This window comes from Palaemon carinicauda, chromosome 44 (genome assembly GCF_036898095.1).
Source record: "Palaemon carinicauda isolate YSFRI2023 chromosome 44, ASM3689809v2, whole genome shotgun sequence".
In the NCBI taxonomy this organism is placed as follows: Eukaryota; Metazoa; Arthropoda; class Malacostraca; order Decapoda; family Palaemonidae; genus Palaemon; species Palaemon carinicauda.
In genome coordinates this window covers 25042586-25068882 of record NC_090768.1, presented here as the reverse complement: position 1 = coordinate 25068882, position 26297 = coordinate 25042586, and the positions used below count along the sequence as shown (strand labels likewise).

Below are 26297 nucleotides of genomic sequence, written 5' to 3'. Positions count from 1 at the left end.
ATTGCTGAACGTCCAACGGTTTCGAAAGATGTAAAGTCTTTCCCCTACCCGAGAATTCTCAATGAATTTCTGCGGATTTGCCTCCTCGGCCTCCGCGGAATCCTCGGCCTCGAGAATAGATCCTTCCACTACCCCTGTTGCGAAAAGTTACTCTCGCGCCAGTGCCTCTGGCGCGTTGGTAACCCTGGAACGCACCCTGGGTTTTGAAGCTGGGGTTAAAGGCTGGGGAAGTAGCATAAGAGGTAGTTGCTACCTGGGACTGAGGAACCAACACGTATTGCTGTTGGGGTTGTCCTTTCGAAGTGGAGGGTTGACTCCCTTGTGTTACCGGGATGGTCTGAACAACTTGTTGTGACTGCCGGTTTTGGAAGGATTGGAAAGGTCTCAGTCTCTTCCTACCTCGAGATTGGTTGCTGGCAGGTTCGAACTTGGGTTTGGGGACCAGGCCCCACCGAACCTTGAGGCTCTGATTGACTCTAGCAGCCTCGCTGAGGACGTTGTTGACTAGATCCTCCGGGAATAAGTCAGGGCCCCAGATTGGGACTTTAATGAGCTTGTTAGGCTCATGTCTGATAGTGGCCTCAGACAAGACGTGCTTACGGCAACGACGTCTGGCCACAAGGAAGTCGTAGGAATCAGACAGCAAGGTTTGAAGTAGTGACTTCGTCAAAACCTTAAAAAGGGGTTCCTCTTCATACATTAAAGAGGTCATTTCTGCCATTGTAGCCAAGTTGTTGGATCTACTCAGGCGCGTACGGGCTTCGAACTCGAGCGTATCAATGAATCCGGAAGCCTGGGTAGCCGCTCACTGAACTGTGTAGAAGCACAGTCAGCGCTTAACTTACCTGCTGTGAACGTCGCTGGGGCGTTAGTCCAGCACTCGTAATCTCCCGGGAACAGGAGAGAAGTCAGATCTGTTTCATGCAGTTGTGGTAACGGCTTGTCCTCGTTTATAGCCTGCTGAGCAAGGTCCATCATTTTCGTGACACACGGAGTGGGGGTTTGCTCGTCTACCACGAACATCGTGTACGAGCTTTTATGAGGTGTTAGCATAGTGTTAACACACTCCCACTCGTTCAGAGTTCGGACCCAGGTGGACTGAGCCTGTTCCTTCGGGTAAATCACGGTTTCTTTGGGGACTTTATCCAACCTTACGAGTGCCTCCTCGGTTAAGCGTGCAAAACCAGGGAAAGGGAACTGGAGACCCGGCGGGTAGAATTCAAAATATTCTACAGGCCGGGTGCCACATCCTTCGATGGTTAACATACCATCCTTGACGGGAGAATGTAAGGCCATTCTCCACGGGTTGCTTTTAACAAACTCCGGGAGCTTAGAGGCGTCCGGGATAACGTATTGTTGTTGCTGAGGCAGTCCAGAACGCATGAGACTCTCAACGAGATTCTCCTGGTTTTGCACCCTCTCAGTGAGGGACGTCACAAGGGAACCAATTTGCTCCAACAACTGGTTCGAGAAGGTTGCCGGATCGAAGGGAACCTCCGGGGTCTTAGTTTTCGAGCTGGTCTTCGCTCTCGACCCAAGAGAAGAAGAAGAAGCTACGGCTGAGTCTTTGGGGACTCTGGAAGACGAAATCTTAATAGGTTTAGGAGATTTGGAAGACCTGCGAGTCTTCGTTAGGGGCCTACGGGTAGACTTAACTTTAGGGACTACAGGACGTGGCCTGACATCAGCCACATGCTTCCCTGAGAACCCCTGAAAGAAAGAAGTAAAAGTTGTAGACAAAGCTGGGCTAAGGGTAGGAATCTTAGCCTGGGACCCACCTGCCTCACCTACCTAGCTCTGGCTCGTCTAGAGCCATAGGTTCGATGTCTAGGTTGATAGCTGCGATGTCCTCCAAGATCGTCTCTCCCATCCCCTCGTGGTCCTCTGACAGGAGTAAATCCTCGCCGATCTTAGCGATGATAGGGTCCACCACATCCTTGGGGACCGCAGCCGAGGTTTTAGCGTTGGGGTAAATGAGAGCACACATTTCCTCCGAAAGGACGTAGGGTTTCTTCGCCTTGACATTCCGGGCGAACCCGCCGACCCAGATCTTAAGGGTTGCCAAGGCAGAAGTCTTGGAAGGCTGTGAGCTCTGAAAGAGATTATACCGTTACTAATACACAAGGTAACTTCGTCGAAAGAAAGTGTAAAAACATGTAGACCGAGATTAAATGTTTAATTCGATCAGAAATTACAAGGGAAATAACAAGGAAAAATCCAAGAGATTAAATCCGAAGTAAAATATATAGATAGTAACGACAGGAACACCTACCGAGTCCGAAGTAAGCGTGGAAACAAGTCCATAACAGACCACGCAGTTGTCTGGGTGCCAAACAATCAGGTCGTCGACCTGGACAGCGCAGTGGGCATGGGACCTGCAGACGTCATGACCGCACGCTTGCTGGAGAACGGCCGCGCAGGCTGTCATCTGACAGCGGACCACCTGTAATAATAAAGATACATAAGTATCCCATAGTAGGTTAGTATCCCAAGGGGTTCCGGGTGCTCCGGGTACTAAAAATAAACCGGTATAAAACTGGGATAGAATACTAAGAATAACATTCCGAACCGGTATAATAATCGGGGGAGAAAAAACTTAGCATAAACAGTAATTAACTGATAAAGTTAAAACAAATCCGTAATTTAGTTATGATCATTCAATGATATAATATTGTCATAGTGGGAGATATAATATCCTGTCGGTACCGAGGAAGTATAGAATAAAAATGTTATAATGACATGCTTCCTGTCGACTCCGGGGAGACAACTGAGATAGACCCGGGGGGGGGGGGGGGGGGGGGGGGGGGGTTCACAACAAGCCTACCGGGGTAGGGGAGTCGAAAAGGAAGGGAGGGAGGAGTTCGATGACTCCCCGCCAGCCACAAGAACTTTAACGAACAGAGACAATAAATAACATATAATAAAAACAAATAAAAGCTCTTCCATGATTATCCCACGAACAAATAGTCTACGTAATAGTAGAGACTCAAACATGATACGGTACGTGATGAAGGGAATCACGCTGAAGAATACCCAATACACAACCGAAATCTCCCCGGCCGACCGATGGCCAATCAAGGCGGCAGGGGAAAAACCCGGCTACGACAAGGCATGGAACGTGAGCGTACTCGACTATAACCTCAACAGCTGTTCTCGGCTCAGACTAAGGGAGGGAGTCCGTAGGTATCCCGGGGGAGGGATGAATAAGGGGGGGAGGGAATGAGAGGACTCGACCCTTAAAACAAAACAGCTAACTCCAAAGTCTCTAAGAGACGTGAGGTATCCCTGGAGGGGGATGAGGGTATGTGGTGGCATACTCCAATAGTAGGGGGGAGGAGCCAGCGAGAACTAGCCAATGGTGGGGCCGAGGCGATCACGTGGGACCGAGAGCGGACAGAAGTACCAACCTGCCCGAACAGAACCACGCGATACAAACAAAAATAGAATGATCATATTACGGATAATAAAAATAATGTAAAATGTAGAACTAGGTTATAAGGCATGCGAAATAAAGCGCAGTAAGAGAGGGACGCAGGAGTAATGGCAGGGAAAAAGAATAAATAACAAAGCCGAGCCCTCCAGCACGGGTAGTTACCGAGCTGGACAGGGGGGCCAACACAACGGCTAGATCGGGTATGATGCCGATCGGTAGGATAACAAAACTAGAATAAAAACTGCCAAGCGAGAGTCCCACTCGAACTAAACAGAGCCTAACTCTTATCTAGGTGGTAATGAGAGTAATATGACAAATTCGAAGATAATTTGTATTTTTCCTAACCATACAAACCTTAGCTATTTACAGAGGGTTTACCTTTTAGCGCAGCTGAAATGGCGAGCCATTAGAATTTAACGAGGGTGTATTACCCCAGCGCTAGTTAGCGGGGGGGGGGTAGGGGAGTGGTAGCTAGCTACCCCTCCCCCCCTCACACACAGATGAATGCTCACTTTCACTTAGAGGTAAGACTTGTCTTGGGGGACAGGGCTGGCGGGCAAATATGTGTAAATAGCTAAGGTTTGTATGGTTAGGAAAAATACAAATTATCTTCGAATTTGTCATTTGTTCCGTAACCGAAATACAAACCACGCTATTTACAGAGGGTGACTTACCCCTTAGGTAGGGTGGAAAGTCCCCAGCCATACTGGCTTTGGCTTTACCCGGGGACTCAGAATCCGAGTGAGTCGCACTCGAGAAAAGGAGTCCCTGCACCTCACAAGTTCCTTGCTCCGCAAGGAACCATGTGGCCTACGTAAGCTTGTGTGTGAAGGAAGAAGTGTGACCCGTCCTAGGCAGTTGACCTGGAGTTCCAGAAGGAACTCTGGGTTAGGACGTTCCCAATACCACCTCGTCAGGGTATGGGGGACGCGACAGTATTGACTCAATACTCGGAACACAAGGAAGCATGGTTTACCTGCAGAGGTTCGAGGTCAGCTATGCAGAGACCAGGATGCTGCTTCCCCGTAGAGGGGATGATGAAGAAAGAAATAAGAGCCAGACATACTTCTTTCGTTCATGCAGACTAAAACCTGATAACAATGCCCTCAACCTTCTGCTACCTGTCCAAAAAGGAGCCTGAGGTTAGACCAGCTGTTGTGTAGCCACCACAGAGCGATAGAAAACGTATCGAGACTCCTGTGGATCACGCCCTGCAGGAAGCGGGCTGCGAAGGTCATTAGACGCTTCCAGACTCCAGCTTGTAGCACCTGCGTCACAGAGTAGTATTACTCGAAGGCGAGGGACGTTGCGATGTATCCAACATCGTGCTGTAGGGCGACGTGACGGGGGAGTGTCTGGAGACAGGTCGAGATGAATGTCCTTGAGTCCGGGCTGAAGAGGTGTACTGGTGACTCTCCCCCGTGTCCTCCTTGTGCTCCCAAATCGGCTGCAACTGAGGACAAACTGCAGCTGTTCCCAGCGCTAACCTCTCGATTCCTTTACTGGCAAGAAAGAGGTCTTGGGACATCAGATACAGAATGGAGACTCGAAATCTTGAATGAATTGGACCGAAGGGCCGGGACCCCCAGATTCTGAGTCTAGCCAACAACTCAGGAGCAAACCTGAATGATGCCTTCCCCTCTTCCTTAGAAAGGGGGGAGTCGTAAGAGACCAAGAAGATTGCTTACACACTGGCCGTGGCCAGAGTGAGCAGGAGACCCAAGGCGGAATACAATCCGAGGCCTGTCGTAAAGGGTCTTGAGAAGATCTCTTAAAGGACTAAAAGTCCGAGCCATACTACAAGTTGGAGGTCTTCCTCCGACTAGGGCAGGGACGATCGTAGCTTCGCATGAGCGAGGATAGATCCAGCGGGCAGGAAAAAGTTATTCCTTTAAGCCTGAAGGTCAGGGAAAGGCGGAGCGACAGGCTTCATTGCCGAGAGCGGAAAGGAGTTTTCTCCCGCCGAAAGGCAATAAGACCGTTATTGCCGGAGAAGAGGCCTCAAGGGAAGAGGTATATCTCCCACGGCACCAACCACCTTAGACTCTTCACTTTGCCTGGAAGACCCCTGTGGATGACTATCGCAGATGACGCGACCTCCGTACCGCGACTGTAGCGGGTTGTCTCTTCTTACGGAGGAGGCGTAGTGTCTCCAGGCATGAAGCCGAAGCGACGCCCCGGTTCGGGAGAGATGTCGCAGTGTGGTTGCTTGAGTAGTCTGCGCCGTGGGAGAAGCTCTCCCGGGAGTTCCGTCAGGGGAAGCAGAGGGTCCAGAAACCGTTCTGCGCAGTCCCAGTGGAGCTCTCCCATTGAAAGGTTGACAGACAACCTGGTCTTGTTGAGACCCATTGTCCACAGACAAAAAGGAGGGAAGACGCAGGCGTCGAAGTTGTCCCACCATCACCGGAATGCATCTTGCCAGAGTCTCGGGGTCTGAGACTGGGGGGAAGAACAGCGGAAGCTTGAGGTTCCAAGCTGTCGTGATCAGGTCCCCCAGACCAGGACTTGCTGGTTACCAAAGGTCAAAGACCCCCAGGTACACTCTCTCTACGAGGCTCTGCTCGGATAGTCTGAGAGAGCATTCCCCTGCCTGGAAAGAGAGAGCCAATGGTGGTATTGAGAGAATCTCAATCATCCCGGTATCTCTACAGCAAGATGTGAAGGTGTGAAAATGCGTCCCCTGCTGGTTAGAATACGCCAGAATCATGAAGTCGACGCGCACGGGGCGACTCGGCAGGAGCTGTAGGATCTGTAGAGGGGCCAGGCTAAGGCCCCTAAGCCTGCCTGAATGATGGAGAGGTATCCTTCAGGTCTTGACCATAGGCCTGGACCGGAACATGACCCCCCCTTTCCTTTGACGAGTCCGAGAACAGCATCAAGAATGTGGGGAAAGGAAGAGAATATCCACTACCATCAAGAGGCTCCATAGGTCAACACCCATTGCAGGTCTAATAGTTCCGCTGGTCCCATAGGGGCCAGGAAGTCCGGTTAAACATTGCCTGAAGCCACCGGAACTTGGACCGCCCCACATGGAACTTATCCTGAGGCGACCGTTCGGACTATAGACGGGTCAATGAGGAAAGGAGAACTAGGAAACGTTCCAAGGTAGGGCTGAAAGCTCTGCTTGACTGAGAACAGGTACTGCGACTCTCCTCAGTCTTGCCACAGTCAACCGAAAGGAAGGCTCGGAGGATGTGGTAACAAAATCTGGCGTCCCCAGGTGGTCACCCTTCCAAGTACCGACCAGAACCGACGTTGCTTAACCTCGCTGGACGGACGAGAAGCGGGGTTTCCAACGTGGTAAGGCCGTTGACTCAATATCATGGCCAGATACTCCAGATGTTGAGGCCGAGGAAGAGAAGGCTCCAAGCAAAATAACATGAGCCCACACTCATGGTAAGCATCCGGAAGCTTGTCCCGGCGCTGAAGAAGGTCGAACCCAAGCCTACCGGAGTTGACCAGCCCTCCAAACAGCAGAGGAGGCGGAAGCCTGCACCTGAGCGGCCATGAGGAAGGCAGGGAGAGTTCTCTGGGGAAAAAAACCTGCTATGCCACGGCAGGATAGCCACACTGCATCATAAGCAGGAATACTTGCAGTCTAGGCTGAATTCGACGAGCTCCCTGGAAGATGGATGGAATGGAAACTGAAAGTACCTGTCCTTCCGATCCAGGGTTTAAGGAGTCCTGTCGCCTCGTTACCAGTCTGATCGATTCTGCAGGTCTACGCTGGCCGAAGTTTGTTCGACAAACTTGATCAGGGCTGAGAGGTCGACTACGGACATCCCCTCTCAGATCCTTCCTTACAAGAAAGGATCGACTGAAGAGGCCGGGGGTGAAGCCGTCAATGATCCTATGGAAGACCTTCGCCTAAGGTATGGATCATTCTGCCCAACCGGGCAACTCTTGCTGACGCTATGGCATAGAGGTTCAGAGACACTGAATTCGCTGACAGAGACGGCAGGCGCGATATCCTTGGCTGATCACAGAGGTTGTGCGGGAATGGGCATCGGGAAGCTGTCATTCGGATGAGTAACCTTAAGCATCCTCCCAGCGAAAAACCTGCAATCCTAGAGTTCGTGAACTCTGCCGCTCCTTTTAGGACTATGCCGCCCCCCCCCCCCCCCCCCCCCCGGGGGGAGCCTCCCGTGCCATCTGTTCCTGACAGGAGGAAACTGCAATTGGACACCTTGTCCCAGTTGTCGTAGCCGATAACTTAGGCCGACGTGGTTGAAAGAAAAGGGCGCTGGAGCCCTGCAGAGTTTGGAAGAAAGCGCCTTGGAGGAGAGAAAACGGAAGTCGATTTCCTCCGTACAGCCGCTGTCTAAGTCTCTGTCCTTGGGCACAAACAAACTCTTCTCAAGGATGGAGGGGTGTCTGAGGTCGTCGACCTCCACACATGAGACACCCGAAGGAAGCCCTCAGTCAGCGCGTCCAGATGGTACAACATCGAGCTTGTCCGCAAGTTAGATACTTAACGACGAAAGGCCAAGGTGCCTGAGCTCGAGAGGAGGAAAGTACCCATGATCTTCCTGTAGCTTCCTTGAACCAAACCTCGGGCCGTAACCGAGGAGGGAAAGGACCTGGTAAGCCCCCAGAGGAAGGGGTAAGCAGTCACCCCTTGTCCGATGGAGAAATCTCGAACGGAAAGCCCCCCCGTCAAAAATCCTTCCAGGGAATGACGGGGAAGGGCTAACCCAGGTTCAGGAAAGAGGAGTGTTGCTCAGATCTCCCTGAAGTTTCTCCTATTCTTCCAAGTGCCATGCTCTGCGTTTACGGGGTGAGGCCGTGTTCTGGAAATACGCTCCAGAAGAACTCGCCAGGCTGGCCATGCTGCGAAAACCCCATTGGGAATCGTGGTCGCAATCGCCCTGGGGCTCGCGCGATGGTAATTCAAAGATTTGCGCGTGGGCGAACGTGGAAGCGCCCATGCGCGGTAACGCAAACGAAGGTGAGCGAAGGAGCGCAGAAGGAGGACGAGCGTGGTAGGAAGGGCGAGAGCTGGTGGTCGGCGAGCGATAACCCATAGACGAGCAATGGATACTGCAAGAAAAAAGCCGACGTTTGTGCGAAGAAACACTGTAGGTTCGAGCGACGGAACACCGTCGGTCCGCGCGACGCCGTGCGACGGAACACCGTCCGTAGGCGCGACGGAACACCGTCCGTCCGCGCGATGGAAAACCGTTGGTTCGCACGCGGGCGAACATTGGAGAGCATGGGCGCGGACGCGCATGAGCGTAGACGTGCAGGCACGTGGGCGTGTGGGCGCACAGGCAAGCGGTCGCGCGGGCGCGCAGGCGAACGGTCGCGCGGGCGCGCAGGCGAACGGTCGCGCAAGCGAACGGTCGCGCAGGCGAACGGTCGCGCGGGCGCGCAGGCGAGCGGTCGCGAGGGTGGGCAGGTGAATGAGCGCGAGTCCGAGGCGGCGAACGCAAGCGTTAGCGCGATGGCGAGGAAACGCGCTGCCGCGTGGGCGAGGAAGACCGCTGGCGATATGGATCAACAGGCGATCGGTGGTGACCTGGTGAGCGCTAACGCGCAGGTTGGCAATGGCGCGTTGTGGCATGCCGACGCGATGGCGAACAGCATGCGCAGGTGAGCGATCGTGCGATGGCGAGCAGCATGCGAAGGTGAGCGATCGCGAGCAGCATGCGCAGGTGGGCGATCGCGCGATGGTGATCAGCATGCGCAGGGTCGCGCGATGGCGATCAGCATGCGCAGGTGGGTGGTCGCGCGATGGCAATCAGCATCCGCAGGTGTGCGGTCGCGCGATGGCGATCAGCATCCGCAGGTGGGCGGTCGCGCGATGGCGAGCAGCATCCGCAGTTGAGGGTCGCGCGATGGCGAGCAGCATCCGCAGGTAGGCGATCGCGCGATGGTGAGCAGCATGCGCAGGTGAGCTAGTAGCTGGCGAACCATGTTCCTTCAGAAGTGTTGGAGAACGTTGGCGTGCCGGCTGTAACACACGCGGGCGATCCGGAGATCGCCGAGAGACAGGTGATCGCTGGCGAGCTGATGATCGCTGACGAGCAGAAGGCAACGCGTGGAAGCCTGCGCATACAAGAAGAGTCCTTGACCCCGACCTGAACCGAAGTTCTAGATCGCGAGGGCGAACGTGGGCGCACAGGGCGCGTAACAGGAACCAACAGGAACAGCAGGGATGATCATCATGAGAGCGCTGACGAACAGGAGACCGCTGATGAGCAGGAGAGCGCCTGTGCGCTAACACTGAGCAGGAGCAGGAGAGAACACAGCAGAAGGGCGCGCAGGGGAACCCTGACACGCAAGGGAAGAACCCCCGTGGGAGGCAACCCTTTGACCCGAAGGGATCGTTGTCCGCCGGGAGACTGATGTCCGTCGGAAGACCGTTGTCCGTCGGGAGACCGTTGTCCGTCGTGAAGACCGTTGCCCGTCGGAAGACGAGATCAGACTGCTGTCCATCTGCACCAAGGCGGAAGATCAAGAAAAAGGAGTTGTAGGCTGCAAACGGAGATTCAAAAAGGCGCCTCTAGCACCCTTATAGGGAGATGAGAGGCCCTTACGACGAGGCGGACGGTGGGCCTTACGGCGAGGGAGGCCAACAGCAACAGAAGAATCCTCCGAAGAGGAGTCTCTATGAGTGTACTCTCTCGCGAACGAAAGAGAAACAATTCGTAGAAGAGACTGGTCAGCCAGTGACCTAAAAGGAGCAATCCTCGGAGGAGGAGCTCCTGCAGTTGCCCAGCCCCTTGAGCGAAACTGCAGGTGTGATCGCTCAGCACCAAGAGCATAGTCGCACGAAAAAAAGGCAAGAGAAGAACCCCCCAAAAGGGGAAAAACTCAAGCCTGGACAGGAAAAACTTCCCTCGGAAGGAAAGTTACCCGCCCAAGGAGGCAAGCCTCCTGAGAGTTCAAAATGAACTGGAGAGCTGTCCGTCATCACGGGAGTACTTCCAGTAGAAGGAGACACGCCCCTGACGAAAATACAAGGGGGGAGGCAGCAACAGCCGAATCCCCAGGACTCAACAAGACAGCTCAAACCGTTGCCATATTACAGAAACGAACTAGATCGGTAACTGTAAAAAAATAAAACAAAAAACATTAGTACACATTCATTCCCCCGGGAAGGCTCCGAAGAGGAATCCCGAGGGAAAGGAAACAAGAATTACACAACAGGCACGTGCCCTCACAACCACTTACACTCACGGAAGGAGAGCTGTAACCAAAACAGAATTATAACAATTATAATTATGTAACTATGTAATTATGTAATTTAAAAATGAATGAACACTAAAGAAAGAACGAAAACCCCGAAAGGAATCGTTATACAAGCTGAAAGAAAAAAAAAAAAAAAAAAAACAACTACAATTAGATTCATAAACTAATTGAGACAAACGTACGGCGTAGCAACCCCCCCAAACGGAAAGGAAGCTACAAGGGCGTAGTAACACGTAGTAAAAGGGTGAACGACCTCAAGAGAGAGAGAGAGAGAGAAAGACATAAGTCAAACTCGATCGCCACCCATAAAATTACGCCGTGGTGGCCTAACTGCCGAGGACTCCACGTAGATATCGTACACTACACACACAACTCTGAAAAGGAAACTTAATGATTTCTATACTCAAATATATATACAAACATGAAAACATGTTTACATATATATTGAGTAAATGAAAAGTAAGCGATTAAGTAAAGACAAAACAAACAATGGCTGCCAAGAGAGGACCAAGACAGAGACGTCTGTCACAGTCCGAGCCAAAAGTGAAAGTGGGCATTCATCTGTGTGTGAGGGGGGGAGGGGTAGCTAGCTACCACTCCCCTACCCCCCCGCTAACTAGCGCGGGGGTAATACACCCTCATTAAATTCTAATGGCTCGCCATTTCAGCTGCGCTAAAAGGTAAACCCTCTGTAAATAGCATGGTTTGTATTTCGGTTACGGAACAAATAATCATAGATTAATAAAACACCATAACACGGCGACAAAACCTTCAAGGTACTCGGCGTCGAAGAGTAGCAAGCAAGCCATACCCTAAAGTAATGTTCAAATAGCAATGATATGCGATAACAACATAATATCAAGTAAAGCGAAGTGTTAATCGGTAAAAGACCCAGCGTAACAGGTTCAAAACGAATAACAATTAGTATAGAAGACCAATTGCAATGCGTCAAGAACGAGCCAAGGAGGTAGCAAAACCAAACATGGCCGCCGCGGAGCAGGGCCATCGACACTGAGAAAACACAATAAAAATAAGGGCAATGCTACCTCCAGAAGCTCAAAACTCATAGATCTAGTACTTAACTTGGATGAGGAATCTTGGTTATCCGACATCTTGCACTAGAAAAGCCGCTGAATCACCGAAAACACAGAGCAAAAAAGCACAACGAATGGCGAGTGGGATGCTATGAAAAGGAGTGACGTAGTTGGCGTGGGTTGGGATGGTGGTAGTAGCATTCAGTAGTGGGTGTTGAACGGCACCTCGCTGTAACGGGGATATTGAAGAGGAGATATCTAAATGGCACGAGACCTCTGGTTGTGGTTTTACACGCCCCAGTTTTATACCGACACCTATTTAGGTGGGCGAGCTGGGTTCAACCCTGGTTTTCCTATGCAACTTTTTTCTCTGGTAATACATAGCAGTTATATACCTTAGAAATGATGCTAAAGGAGCATTTCACTGGGCGGCACAGGTGGAGCCCAGAAATTAACTTTTTAAAACTTTGTTTCCGTCAGTCATGGTCATAAAAAACGGACATCATAATAAAAAGTTACCATAATCAAAACCGAGTAACAGTAATGAAACTGTCAAAACACTCAAGCTTTTGTTTGCCAGGACTTCCGTACACACAAAAAAAGGGTGTTTCCATCTCATTTTCTACGAGTCATTCATAAGTTTTCAATCATTGTAATACAAATACTGAAACACGATACTTAACTGAGCTAATGATTTATTGGTGTCTGCCATATGCTTGCTTCGCTCGCGATTAAACATTATCTCACTCCTCATATATTTTAGCAAGCGGACTATGTTCTGCTACGTGCGTTAGCCCTCGTGGGCTAGAATTTTTGAGTTATTTATCAGTTATACAAAATTAAAGGGGGTGAATATACACTTAACAGAGGGGCTAGTTGTGTAACTTTGTGATCCAGCATCTGTTCGAACATGTACTTGCCTTTCATTTCCAACAATCAGACTAAAAACAGTATATCAAACACACATTTCTACCCTAACCTTTTATTTATAACATTATCAATAACATAAGAGCTACGATTATATTACATATTCCAATATTGAAAATAAATATCAAAGGGGTTTAAAATACATAACGTTGAGCCCTTTTATTATGTTCAAAGTAGTAACTTGTGGCAGAAGTTACCTATTGAGTTTTTCTGAACTACCGAGTGAAAGGAGGCTCCTGTGATGTGCTATGACGACAAAAGGAGCAAAACGGGTATTTTATATTAAAATGATATTTTGATTATAAAATAAATTTTTGAATATACTTACCCGGTGAATATATAATAGCTGACGTCTCCGACGGCTCGACAGATTCCAAAAACTCGCGAGCGATCGCCGTGAAGGTTGCGGGTGTGACCACCAGCGCCGACTATCGGCCAGATACCGCATATACTTGTAAACATCTCCAGTTCTTCTCAGTCCCCTAGGTCTCTATCGGGGAGGAAGGGAGGGCCTTTAATTTATATATTCACCGGGTAAGTATATTCAAAAATTTATTTTATAATCAAAATATCATTTTTAAATACTAAACTTAGCCGGTGAATATATAATAGCTGATTCACACCCATGGTGGTGGGTAGAGACCAGTATTAATACAATAAAGGCGTATATGCTCAAGAGTTTTTGACAATTATTCAAAAAACAGACTTAAGTATAGGTACCTGGTAAGGAAGCAGACTCTGATTATTACTCTGCCTCATTAGTCCGCTATCCTCATGAAGCCCAGCGATCCTCTTAGGATGCCGAAAGACTCCCAGGATCTGCTATAACCAGGGTGAACACCCCTATAACAGGACCTCATCAATACCCTTAATCTGGGCGCTCTCAAGAAACAATATTTTGACCACCCGCCAAATCAAAAAGATTGCGAAAGACTTCTTAGTCTCCTGTACAACCCAAAATAAGATTAAAAATTTCAAGAGTAGATTAAAAGGATATTGGGATTAAGGGAATGTAGTGGTAGAGCCTTCACCCACTACTGCACTCGCTGCTACGAATGGTCCCAGTGTGTAGCAGTCCTCATAAAGAGTCTGGACATCTTTCAAGTAATATAAAGCGAAAACCGACTTGCCTCTCCAAAAGGTCGCGTCCATAATACTTTTAATGGGTCTATTTTGCTTAAACGCTACAGAAGTTGCTATCGCTCTAACTTCATGAGCCTTGACTTTAAGTAAATTATGATCCTTCTCACTTAATTGAGAGTGTGCCTCCCGAATCAAAAGTCTAATAAAATAAGACCAAGCATTCTTAGACATAGGCAAAGAGGGCTTTTTAACGGAGCACCATAAAGCCTCTGAACAACCTCGTCGCGGTTTAGTTCTGGATAAACAAAAATTAAGAGCTCTAACGGGGCACAGCACTCTTTCAACTTCATTCCCCACAATCTCAGAAAGACTGGGGATTTCAAATGATTTAGGCCAAGGACGAGACGGAAGTTCATTCTTGGCCAAAAAAAACCAAGTTGAAGAGCGCATACTGCTTTATTAGCGGAGAAACCGATGTTCTTGCTAAAAGCATGTATTTCACTAACCCTTTTAGCCGAAGCCAAGCTCACCAAAAAAAAGTGTCTTGAGGGTAAGATCCTTCAGGGAGGCTGAATTTAATGGTTCAAACCTGTCTGACATAAGGAACTGTAGGACCACGTCCAAGTTCCAAGCAGGAGTCGAAATATGACGCTCCTTGGAAGTCTCGAAAGACTTAAGCAGGTCTTGGAGATCTTTGTTATTAGAAAGATCCAAACCCTTATGCCTGAAAACAGAAGCTAACATGCTTCTGTAGCCTTTAAGGGTGGATGCAGAGAGGGAGCGACCGTTTCTCAGATAAGGCAGAAAATTCACAATCTGCGCTACAGAGGCACTTGGAAGAGGAAATAGAGGAGGACTTGCACCAGTCTCTAAATACCTCCCATTTCGACTGATAGATCCTGATGGTAGAGGATCTTTTAGCCCTCGCGATCGCTCTAGCTGCCTCCTTCGAAAACCCTCGATCTCAAGAGAGTCTTTCGATAGTCTGAAGGCAGTTAGACGAAGCGTGGGGAGGCTTTGATAAAATCTCTTTACGTGAGGCTGTCGCAAGAGATCCATCTGTAACGGCAGACTTCTTGGAACGTCTACCAGCCATAGAAGTACCTCTGTGAACCACTCTCTCGCGGGCCAGAGTGGAGCAACCAATGTCAACCTGGTCCCTTCGTGAGAGGTGAACTTCTGCAGCACCTTGTTTAGGATCTTGAAAGGTGGAAAGGCATAAACGTCCAGGTGAGACCAGTCCAGCAGGAAAGCGTCTATGTGGGCTGCCTCTGGATCTGGAACTGGAAAGCAGTAAGTCGAGAGCCTCTTTGTCAGTGAAGTCGCAAAAAGATCTATGGTGGGTTGACCCCATGTCATCCATAGCTTCTCGCACACAGTCTTATGCAACGTCCACTCCATGGAGATGACTTGTCCTCTTCTGCTGAGGCAGTCCGCCAAGACATTCATTTTTCCTTGCACAAATCTCGCCAAAGGAGAGATGTTACTTGCCTTAAATGGAGTTCCTTCTGATCCGTGGATCAAAGACCCGAGCATTCCAGACTGTCCAGTGGAGCTCCCTAACCCAAATCCGATGCATCTGAATACAACACATGGTTTGGGTTCTTGATCGCAAGAGAAAGACCTTCTCGAAGTCTGATGTTGCTGTCCCACCAAGTCAGACATGTCTAGACTGAGTTGGAGATTGGAAAAGAGATACTCTCTAAGCCCTTCTCCTTGTTCCAATGGTTTAGGTGAAATTGGAGAGGGCATAGGTTGAGTCTCCCCAGAGAGATAAACTACTCCAGCGATGAAAGAGTTCCCACGAGGCTAGTTCAAACTCTTACAGAGCAACTGTTTTTCTCTTGCAAGTGAAGGACTTTTAACAGAGCTTGTTCCATTCTTGTGGGAGACGAAAAGGCCCGAAAAATGATACTGTATTTTAATTATAAAATAAATTTTTGAATATACTTACCCGGTGAATATATAATAGCTGACGTCTCCGGCGGCTCGACAGAAAAACACAAAAACTCGCGAGCGATCGCTATGAAGGTTGCGGGTGTGCCCACCAGCGCCAACTATCGGCCAGATACCGCATATACATGTAAACAGCTCCAGTTCTTCTCATCCCGCTGGGTCTCTATCGGGGAGGAAGGGGGGGCCTTTAATTTATATATTCACCGGGTAAGTATATTCAAAAATTTATTTTATAATTAAAATATTTTTAAATATTTAACTTAGCCGGTGAATATATAATAGCTGATTCACACCCATGGTGGTGGGTAGAGACCAGAATTAATAAAGTTTACAGCGTATATGCTTAGAGTTTTTGACAGTTATATCATAACAAAACCCAAATATATATAGGTACCTGGTAAGGAAGTTGACTTAGACGATTACTCTGCCTTGTTAGTCTGTCTTCCTCACGAAGCCCAGCCATCCTCTTAGGATGCTGAAAGACTCCCAGGAGCTGAAGTATCAAGGGCTGCAACCCATACAACAGGACCTCATCAAACCCCTAATCTGGGCGCTCTCAAAAAATGACATTTGACCACCCGCCAAATCAACCAGGATGCGAAAGGCTTCTTAGCCTTCCGTACAACCCAAAAAACAAGATTAAAAACATTTCAAGAGACAGATTAAAAGGATATTGGAATTAAGGGAATGTAGTGGTAGAACCCTCACCCACTACTGCACTCGCTGCAACGAATGGACCCAGTGTGTAGCAGTCCTCGTAAAGAGTCTGGACATCTTTTAAGTAAAATGACGCGAATACCGACTTGCTTCTCCAAAAGGTCGCGTCCATAATACTTTGCAGAGATCTATTTTGCTTAAAGGCCACGGAAGTTGCTATAGCTCTTACTTCGTGCGTCTTAACCTTAAGCAAGCATCGGTCTTTTTCATTCAAGTGAGAATGAGCCTCTCGGATTAAAAATCTGATAAAATATGACAAAGCATTCTTTGACATAGGCAATGATGGTTTCTTAACTGAGCACCATAAGGCCTCAGATCCACCTGGTAAGGACTTAGTACGATCTAAGTAGAACTTAAGAGCTCTAACTGGACACAGCACTCTTTCAAGTTCGTTGCCTACGATCTCTGACAGGCAAGGTATATCAAAAGACTTAGGCCAAGGACGAGAAGGCAGTTCATTTTTGGCTAGGAAACCAAGTTGAAGTGAACATGTGGCTTTTTCTGTAGAAAAGCCGATGTTCTTACTGAAGGCATGAATTTCACTGACCCTTTTAGCCGAAGCCAAGCACACTAGGAAAAGCGTCTTGAGGGTGAGATCCTTCAGGGAGGCTGAATGTAATGGCTCAAACCTGTCTGACATGAGGAACCTTAGGACCACGTCTAAGTTCCATCCAGGAGTTGCCATACGACGTTCCTTAGAGGTCTCGAAAGACTTAAGGAGATCTTGGAGATATTTATTGTTGGAAAGATCTAAGCCTCTATGTCGAAAGACCGAAGCCAACATGCTCCGGTAGCCCTTAATAGTGGGAGCTGAGAGGGAGCGAACATTTCTCAGATGTAAAAGAAAATCTGCGATTTGGGCTACAGAGGTACTGGAAGAGGACACAGATGCTGACTTGCACCAGTCTCGAAAGACTTCCCACTTCGACTGGTATACTCTGATGGTAGAAGCTCTCCTAGCTCTCGCAATCGCACTGGCTGCCTCCTTCGAAAAGCCTCGAGCTCTTGAGAGTCTTTCGATAGTCTGAAGGCAGTCAGACGAAGAGCGGGGAGGCTTTGATGAACATTCTTTACGTGGGGCTGACGTAAGAGATCTACCCTTAGAGGAAGACTTCTTGGAATGTCTACCAGCCATTGAAGTACCTCGGTGAACCACTCTCTCGCGGGCCAGAGGGGAGCAACCAACGTCAACCTTGTCCCTTCGTGAGAGGCGAACTTCTGCAGTACCTTGTTGACTATCTTGAATGGTGGGAATGCATATAAGTCCAGATGAGACCAATCCAGTAAAAACGCGTCTATGTGGATCGCCTCTGGATCTGGGACTGGTGAGCAATAGATCGGTAACCTTTTGGTCAACGAGGTGGCAAAGAGGTCTATGGTGGGTTGACCCCAAGTCGCCCAAAGACTCTTGCACACGTCCTTGTGGAGGGTCCATTCCGTGGGTATCACCTGACCCCTCCGACTGAGACAGTCTGCCAAGACGTTCAAGTCCCCCTGGATGAATCTCGTCAACAGGGAGATGCCTCGATTTCTTGACCATATGAGAAGGTCCCTTGCGATCTCGTACAGCGTGTGGGAGTGTGTGCCTCCTTGCTTGGAGATGTACGCCAAAGCTGTGGTGTTGTCTGAGTTGACCTCTACCACTTTGTTTCGAAGAATGCTTTCGAATTTCATCAAGGCCAAGTGGACTGCTAATAGCTCCTTGCCGTTGATGTGCATGCTCTTCTGACTTGAGGTCCACAGACCCGAGCATTCCCGACCGTCCAGGGTCGCACCCCAACCCAAATCCGACGCGTCTGAGAACAACACGTGGTTTGGGTTCTTGACTGCTAGGGATAGTCCCTCTCTCAGACTGATATTGCTGTCCCACCATTTCAGGCATGCCTTTACTGGTTTGGAGACTGGGATTGATACCGTCTCTAAAGTCTTGCCCTTGTTCCAGTGAGAGGCTAGATGGAACTGGAGAGGCCGAAGGTGTAGTCTCCCTAGCGAGACAAACTGCTCCAGGGATGAGAGAGTCCCTACGAGACTCATCCAACTCCTGACTGAACAACGTTCTCTTTTCAGCATTAGTTGGACTTTGAGCAGGGCTTGTTCTATTCGGGTGGCAGACGGAAAAGCCCGAAAAACTGGACTGCGAATCTCCATCCCCAAATATAGAATAGTCTGGGATGGGATCAGTTGGGACTTTTCTAAGTTGACCAAAAGTCCCAACTCCTTGGCCAGACCCAACGTCCAATGTAGATCCTGCAGACAGCGATGACTGGACGATGCTCTGAGAAGCCAGTCGTCCAAGTACAGGGAGGCTCGGATTCCCGATAGATGGAGGAATTTTGCCACATTCCTCATGAGCCTCGTAAACACGAGAGGAGCAAGACTGAGGCCAAAGCACAGGGCTCGAAACTGGTACACCACATTCCTGTAAATAAACCTCAGAAACGGTTGGGAATCCGGGTGTATAGGAATGTGGAAGTACGCATCTCGTAGGTCGAGAGAGACCATCCAGTCTCCCTCTCTGACCGCTGCTAAGACGGACTTCGTGGTCTCCATCATGAATTTTGTTTTTGTAACAAAAACGTTGAGCGCACTGACGTCTAGCACCGGCCTCCAACCTCCTGTATGCTTTGGGACTAGGAAGAGACGGTTGTAAAACCCCGGTGATTGAAGGTCCGAGACTTTCACCACCGCTCCCTTCTCTAGCAACAGAGACACTTCTTGATTTAGGGCTTGTCTCTTTGACTCCTCTCGGTACCTGGGAGAGAGGTCTATGGGAGTTGTTACTAGAGGAGGTTTGCGTACAAACGGTATTTTGTACCCCTCTCTGAGCAACAGAACAGACTCTTGGTCTGCACCCCTCTTCTCCCAGGCCTGCCAGAAGCTCTTCAATCTGGCACCTACCGCTGTCTGAGGCTGTGGGCAGTCAGACTCTGCCACGGGAGGACTTGGCTCCTCTCTTCTTACCTCTCTTTCCCTCGGCACGAGAGCCTCCCCTGCTGGGAGCTCTGCCACGAAAGGGCGGGATAAATCTAGACGCAGGAGTCTCGATCCTGGGTCTCACAGCAAAGGATGAAGAAGGAGCCCCTTTGCGAGCAGAGGACGCCATCAGGTCATGGGTGTCCTTCTGCACAAGCGAAGCAGCTATATCCTTAACCAGCTGTTGTGGAAACAAAGCAGCTGATAAGGGAGCAAAGAGCAGTTCCGATCTCTGACAGGGAGTAACTCCTGCCGAAAGGAAAGAGCAAAGGGTTTCTCTCTTCTTTAAGACTCCCGACGTAAAGGTGGAGGCGAGCTCATTGGAGCCATCGCGGATGGCTTTATCCATACAGGACATGATAAGTAAGGAAACATCTTGGTCGGCAGACGAGATCTTCCTACTTAATGCTCCTAATGACCAGTCAAGAAAGTTAAACACTTCAAAGGCCCTGTATACGCCTTTAAGCAGATGGTCAAGGTCCGAGGAGGACCAACAAATCTTCGAGCGTCTCATGGCCAGGCGACGGGGAGAGTCTACGAGGCTTGAGAAGTCACCCTGGGCAGAGGCAGGGACTCCCAAGCCGAGAACTTCTCCCGTGTCATACCAGACGCTCGATCTAGAAGCAAGCTTAGAAGGAGGGAAGGCAAAGGCCGTCTTCCCCAAACTCCTCCTGGTATCCAACCAGTCGCCTAGAAGACGTAAAGCCCTCTTAGAAGAGCGAGAAAGCACTAGCTTAGTAAAGGCTGGCTTGGTAGCAGCTAAGCCTAGAGCAAACTCAGACGGAGGCGAACGAGGAGCAACAGCAACAAAGTGATCTGGAAAAAGATCCTTGAAAATCATCATGATCTTCTTAAAATCCATCGAAGGAGGAACAGCCTTAGGTTCATCTACATCTGAAGGATTATCATCAGAATGAGGATCAGCAACGTCCTCATCTGAAGGAGCTTCGTCCGACAACTGCTGAGTCTCAAGCAAGGGAGAGACCTGCCTTGGTGGCAATGCTTGACAAGCAGAGTCCACACGCACCGGAGCATCAGTAGCAGTCCAGGACGCTACGTCATGTAACTGCTTAACAGACTGACTAGCAACAACAACAGGAGCGGGAGGACGCTCGACGTCAACTCGAGACTGCCTTGACTGCCTAGACTGAGCAGTCAAAACAACTCTTGACTGCGGTGCTTGACGCTCAACGTCAAAACAAGTCAACTTCGCTGGTTGGCGAACGTCCTGAACGTCAACAAGAGCATGCGGCAGCGGCTGAACGTCCACAAGCGGCTGAACGTCCACAAGCGGCTGAAAGTCAACACGGGACTGCATCGAGTGAGGCTCTACAAAACGTGACTGACGTGACTTTGTAACGCCAACGTCAACAGGACGAGCAAAGACTCGTTTGGGCGGCTGACGGCCAGGATCTCGATCAGCTAAGCGGCGAGGATCATCGTGAACCTGCTCAGCAGAATAGTCCTCCATAAGAGAGGCAAGCTTATTCTGCATGTCTTGCAGTACAACCCATTTAGGATCAACGGGAATGGGTGCGGTAAGAGACGAGGGTAACGTCTGTGACTGCAAAACATTGCCTACACTAAGACTCTCGGAGCCTGTGTTACGCTTCTGTTTAGGCGGCGAGCAGTCTTCCGATGACTGCACAGGGTCAGAGCTGTCCCAATGGCTACAACCAGGACGCTGGACCTGTCCTGAAGGGACTGACTTTCGCTTTAAGGGTCTCGAAACCTTGCTCCACGGTTTCTTACGCGATAAGCCTTCGGATGACGAGGAGAAAACCGTCTCGCTCGTCTTATGGTAGGGGCGGTCTTGACGAGACACGCCTGAAACCATAGAGGGAACGTCTGTTTGTTGGTTAAAGCCTCTCGAACCCATAAGTCCTACGACATTACTTCTCCCTGGGGCATGGGGGCTTGCAAGAGGTCTCGGACTAGGCGAACGACAGGCACGAACAGACGAACCCTCTGTCGCAACACTGATAACACTTTGCGCACTAATCACTTTCTCCCCACGATTTTCTAATGTGGCACTCTGACACTTTAACTCTTTTACGTCCGCCATGAGTTGATTACGGTCTGTAGCTAACGACTCAACTCTCTCGCCCAAAGCTTGAATGGCACGTAACATATCCCGCATTGATGGTTCCTGAGTGCTAGTAGAGGGTTCAGGCACAACTACTACTGGGGAAGGATTAGGTTCAGGGGCATGGGAGGAGGAAAATTCTAATGATCTAGAGGAACTTCTCCTCACCCTATCTCTCTCTAGCTTACGAGAATACTTGTCAAACTCAAGCCAATCGAATTCCGAAAGGCCCACGCACTCATCACACCGATCTCCTAATTGACAGGTTTTACCCCGACAATTAGAACACACAGTATGTGGGTCAAGAGAGGCCTTTGGAAGACGCTTATTACAATCCCTAGCATTACATTTACGAAATCTAGGAATTGGAGAAGGGTCAGCCATTTTGAAAAGTCAAAGAAAGTCCAAAAAACAATCCAAAGTCATCAACAATTAAATCTATCCAAAAAAGAGTTCAAGAGTTTAAGTTGAAGATAAAACACCTGCACTGCGAAAGCTCAAACCAAAAAGAAGTACTTCACCAAGACTGTTGAAAAACTCCAGGTTAACAGCGAGTAATGGAATCAACTTGTCGATCAGACCGACAGAGAAGAACTGGAGCTGTTTACATGTATATGCGGTATCTGGCCGATAGTTGGCGCTGGTGGGCACACCCGCAACCTTCATAGCGATCGCTCGCGAGTTTTTGTGTTTTTCTGTCGAGCCGCCGGAGACGTCAGCTATTATATATTCACCGGCTAAGTTAAATATTTAAAAATCAGACACTGTATCTCCATTCCCAAATAAAGAATAGTCTGGGATGGGGTACTGTAAGGTACGACTTCTCTACGTTCACTATGAGACCTAGCTCCTTGGTTAGGTCTAATGTCCATTAGAGGCTCTCCAGACAGTGATATAATGACGACGCCCTGATTAGCCAGTCGTCAAAATAAAGGGAGGCTCTGAATCCTCAAAAAATGTAGAAAGCTTGCTACATTTTGCAAGGGCCTTGTAAAAACAAGAGGAGCAGGAATGAGGCCGAAGTACAGTGCTCGACATTGGTACATTACTTTCCCGTCCACAAACCTCAGATGTTGTTGAAAGTTTGGATGAATCGGGATGTGGAAGTATGCATCCTGAAGGTCGAGAGAGACCATCCAGTCGCCTTCCCTTACTGCTGCCAAGACAGATTTGGTAGTCTTCATCGTGAAGTTTGTCTTGACAATGAACACATTGAGCGCACTTACATCTTAAGTACTCCTGCAGTGAACGTGGCTGCCAGATCATTGGAGCCATCCCTGATAGCCTTGTTCCTGCAGTGAACGTGGCTGTCAGATCATAGGAGCCATCCCTGATAGCCTTGTTCATGCATGACATAATTGTACAGCAATACATTGACAGCTGGAGAGACCTTCTTACTTAAGGCTCCCAAGGACCAATCCAACAAATAAAAACTTCAAACGCTCGAAAAACTCCTAACAGGAGATGGTCTAGCTCTGAAGCCGACCATAAAATCTTGGAGCGTCTCATGGCCAGGCGACGGGGAGAGTCTATGAGGCTTGAGAAGTCTCCCTGGGCAGAGGCAGGAACTCCCAAGCCGAGAACTTCTCCCGTGTCATACCAGACGCTCGCTCTAGAAGCCAGTTTAAAAGGAGGGAAAGCAAAGGCTGTCTCCCCCAAACTCCTCCTGGTGATCAACCAGTCGCCTAGCAAACGTAAAGCTCTCTTAGAAGAGCGAGAGAGCACTAGCTTAGAAAACGACGGCTTCGAAGTAGCTAGGCCTAGCGTAAACTCTGACGAAGGCGAACGAGGAGCAGCAGTTACAAAATGGTCCGGAAAAAGATCCTTAAAAATCAGCATGATTTTTTTAAAGTCCATAGAGGGCTGAGCAGCTTTAGGCTCCTCTCCGTCTGACAAAGTCCCCAAAGGAATATCAGTAGGAGGAGGATCAGCAACTTCCTCATCTGAAGGAACCTCGTCCGACAATTGCCGAGTCTCATGAAAAGGAGAGACCTGCCGCGGCGGCAACGCTTGACAGGCAATGTCAACAAGCAAAGGAGCAGCAGTAGCAGTAGAGGAAGCGACGTCACGCCGCTGCTGAAAGGACTGAAATCCTTGTGACTGACCAACAACAACAACTGAAGTTGATTGACGCTCGACGTCACGTCGGAACTGCCTTGACTGCATAGACTGAGCAGGCAAAACAACCTTCGACTGCGGTGATTGACGCTCAACGTCAAGTCGAGGCAACTGAGCCGGTCGGCGAACGTCAGGTCGGGGCTGCGGCGGCAGCGGCTGAACGTCAACACGAGACTGCGGCAGCGGCTGAACGTCAACACGAGACTGCGGCAGCGGCTGAAAGTCAACACGAGACTGCAGCGAGGGAGGATCCATGTCACGTGACTGACGTGAAAAACTACTGACATCACGTTTCAAAGTACAAGAAACGTCAGCACTAACGTCAAACGGACGAGTAAATGCTCGTTAGGGTGGCTGACGGCCAGAGTCTCGTTTAGCGTAACGGCGACTCGAAAGCGAAGGTTCATCGTGAACCTGCTCAACGTCATACTTCTCCATAAGGGAGGCAAGCTTAGTCTGCATGTCCTGCAGGACAACCCATTTAGGATCAACGGGAGTCGGAACGGGCCGAGACGACGGTAACGTCTGTGTTGGCAAAACATTGCCTTTACCGCGACCCTCGGACCCCGTGTTACGCTTGCATTTAATAGGCGAACAGTCTTCCGACGACTGCAAAGGGTCAGAGCTGGCCCAATGGCTACAGCCAGGACGCTGGACCTGTCCTGAAGGGACTGACTTTCGCTTCAAGGGTCTAGAAACCTTGCGCCAAGGTTTCTTTTGCGAAAAGTCTTCGGATGACGAGGAGAACACAGTCTCACCCGTCTTATGGTAAGGGCGATCTTGACGAGAAACGTCCGATACCAAAGAGGGAACGTCTGTACGTTGGTTAAAGCCTCACGTCCCCTTAAGTCCTACGACATTACTTCTCCCTGGTGCAGGGGAGCCTGAAAGAGGTCTCGGACTAGGGGAGCGACAAGCACGAACAAACGAACCCTCCGCAAACACAGAACATGTTTTTTGCGCTTACTTCACTGATATCGTATTTTTCAATAATTTCACATTAGGCATAAATAAAACTGATTTCTACCTGAAGCACGCAATTCTCCCTTACATCAAAAGGTTATAATTGCGCAATGAGTCGTAAAATGTAAGCACATTAGTACAAAAAGAAACACATGCAAAAATCAATAAACATATACTGTACATATATATCGAATAAAACGGAAATATATAAAGTTAAAAAGGATCAGTGACTGGGGAGGAGACTAAACACTAGTTCACTAAAGACTACGTTTTCAATCTCTCACCGTACAGTGCCTTGGGACGAGAATAAAAACTAAAAACGTTTTATCCTCTCTCCCCGTACAGAGACTTGGGACGAGTAAAAAACTGAATCGAGAACAACGTTACTCGCTCCTAAACTCCTTGTACAGAGACTTGGGACGAGAATAAAGATCGGATCGTTCTCTCTTTCTCTCTCTCTCTCTCTTGTCACACACAAGAGAATTGCCCACTCACCCTTCGTCAATAAACAGGTTATTTGACCAAAGGAAAAAACTGAAAGGACTAAGAAATTGAAAATTAACAAGTTCCTTTAAATTAGTATCTAAAACACTTCAGTTTGAAAGAAGAATGAACAAAACGTCAAAATCGATTTACTCTTTCTGCAAAGTGAAACCGTGATTCTCTCTATCTCTATCGTAACGATAGAGCGCAAACTGCGTAGCATAAATAAACCAAACGTTAGTTCATCTTTGAAAAAAACAGCACGAAGACTATTCAAAGAATATATTTCTTAAAATATTTTCTAAAAAATATTCATTTCATAACTCTTACAGAGCAATTAATTTAAACTTAACAAAAATAAAAGTTGAATGGGCTCAACGTTGTTTAACTTCGTTTTCCAAGTTAGGACCGCCTACAAGGAATAGGTAAAGGCCGCATATAAACAAAACATAAAATTTATCTTGATGTTTAGTATAAATGGAAAGCTAATCGAAGAGGCCTAATAAAGGCGGGTGAGATATAAAATATATAGAGGAAAATCTATAAATATCCACAATAATTTATAACGTGATAAAATAATTACTAAAAGCCTTAAACACACTTCCGTACACTGAGGGAAGGGTCGGCCATCTTTACTCTATGGAAAAACCAGAGATAATAAAAAAAAAAAAAAAAGCAAGGGCAAAACACTTTTCCTCTCCTTTCAAAAGCATTTCTTTTGAAGATAGTATTGAATAATCCAACACGGCGAAAGCAATAAAACCAAAACCAAGTACTTCACCAATTCGGTAGAAAACTCGAGGTCATAAAGCGAGTGGAACCAACTTGTCGACAAGACCGACAGAGAGAAACTGGAGATGTTTACAAGTATATGCGGTATCTGGCCGATAGTCGGCGCTGGTGGTCACACCCGCAACCTTCACGGCGATCGCTCGCGAGTTTTTGGAATCTGTCGAGCCGTCAGCTATTATATATTCACCGGCTAAGTTTAATATTTAAAAATTGTAACTTCATTAATAGAGATTTCTGCCAGCAGAATATGGTATTCAAAATAGTATATTTGCAAAGGGTAAATTTATAGAAAAACACGGGGCAACAATTCTAAGAGAAAAAGAAAATAACAGTGTCATCCCTTATGAACGTGACCGTACTATATTATAACGAAACCTAATACTATGTTGTATTATACAATAATAAAAACTGGAAAATCAATAAAATACATAAAATAACTACCCCTTAACGAAAAACCACCAATGGCCTCTTAATTCGACTCCCCTCACTAGTGATTGCCACAGTAGGACACTGGCCCAAGTTGTCTTACTTTAACCAT

General features: G+C 48.5%; 1 protein-coding gene and 1 pseudogene across 2 annotated transcripts in view; both read right to left on the bottom strand.

The window, feature by feature from the left end:
- LOC137634478 (uncharacterized) overlaps window positions 1-26297 on the bottom strand; it is a 59832-nt gene that overhangs the window by 23629 nt on the left and 9906 nt on the right. The window lies entirely within an intron of this gene.
- LOC137634356 (uncharacterized) lies at window positions 59-26297 on the bottom strand (annotated as a pseudogene).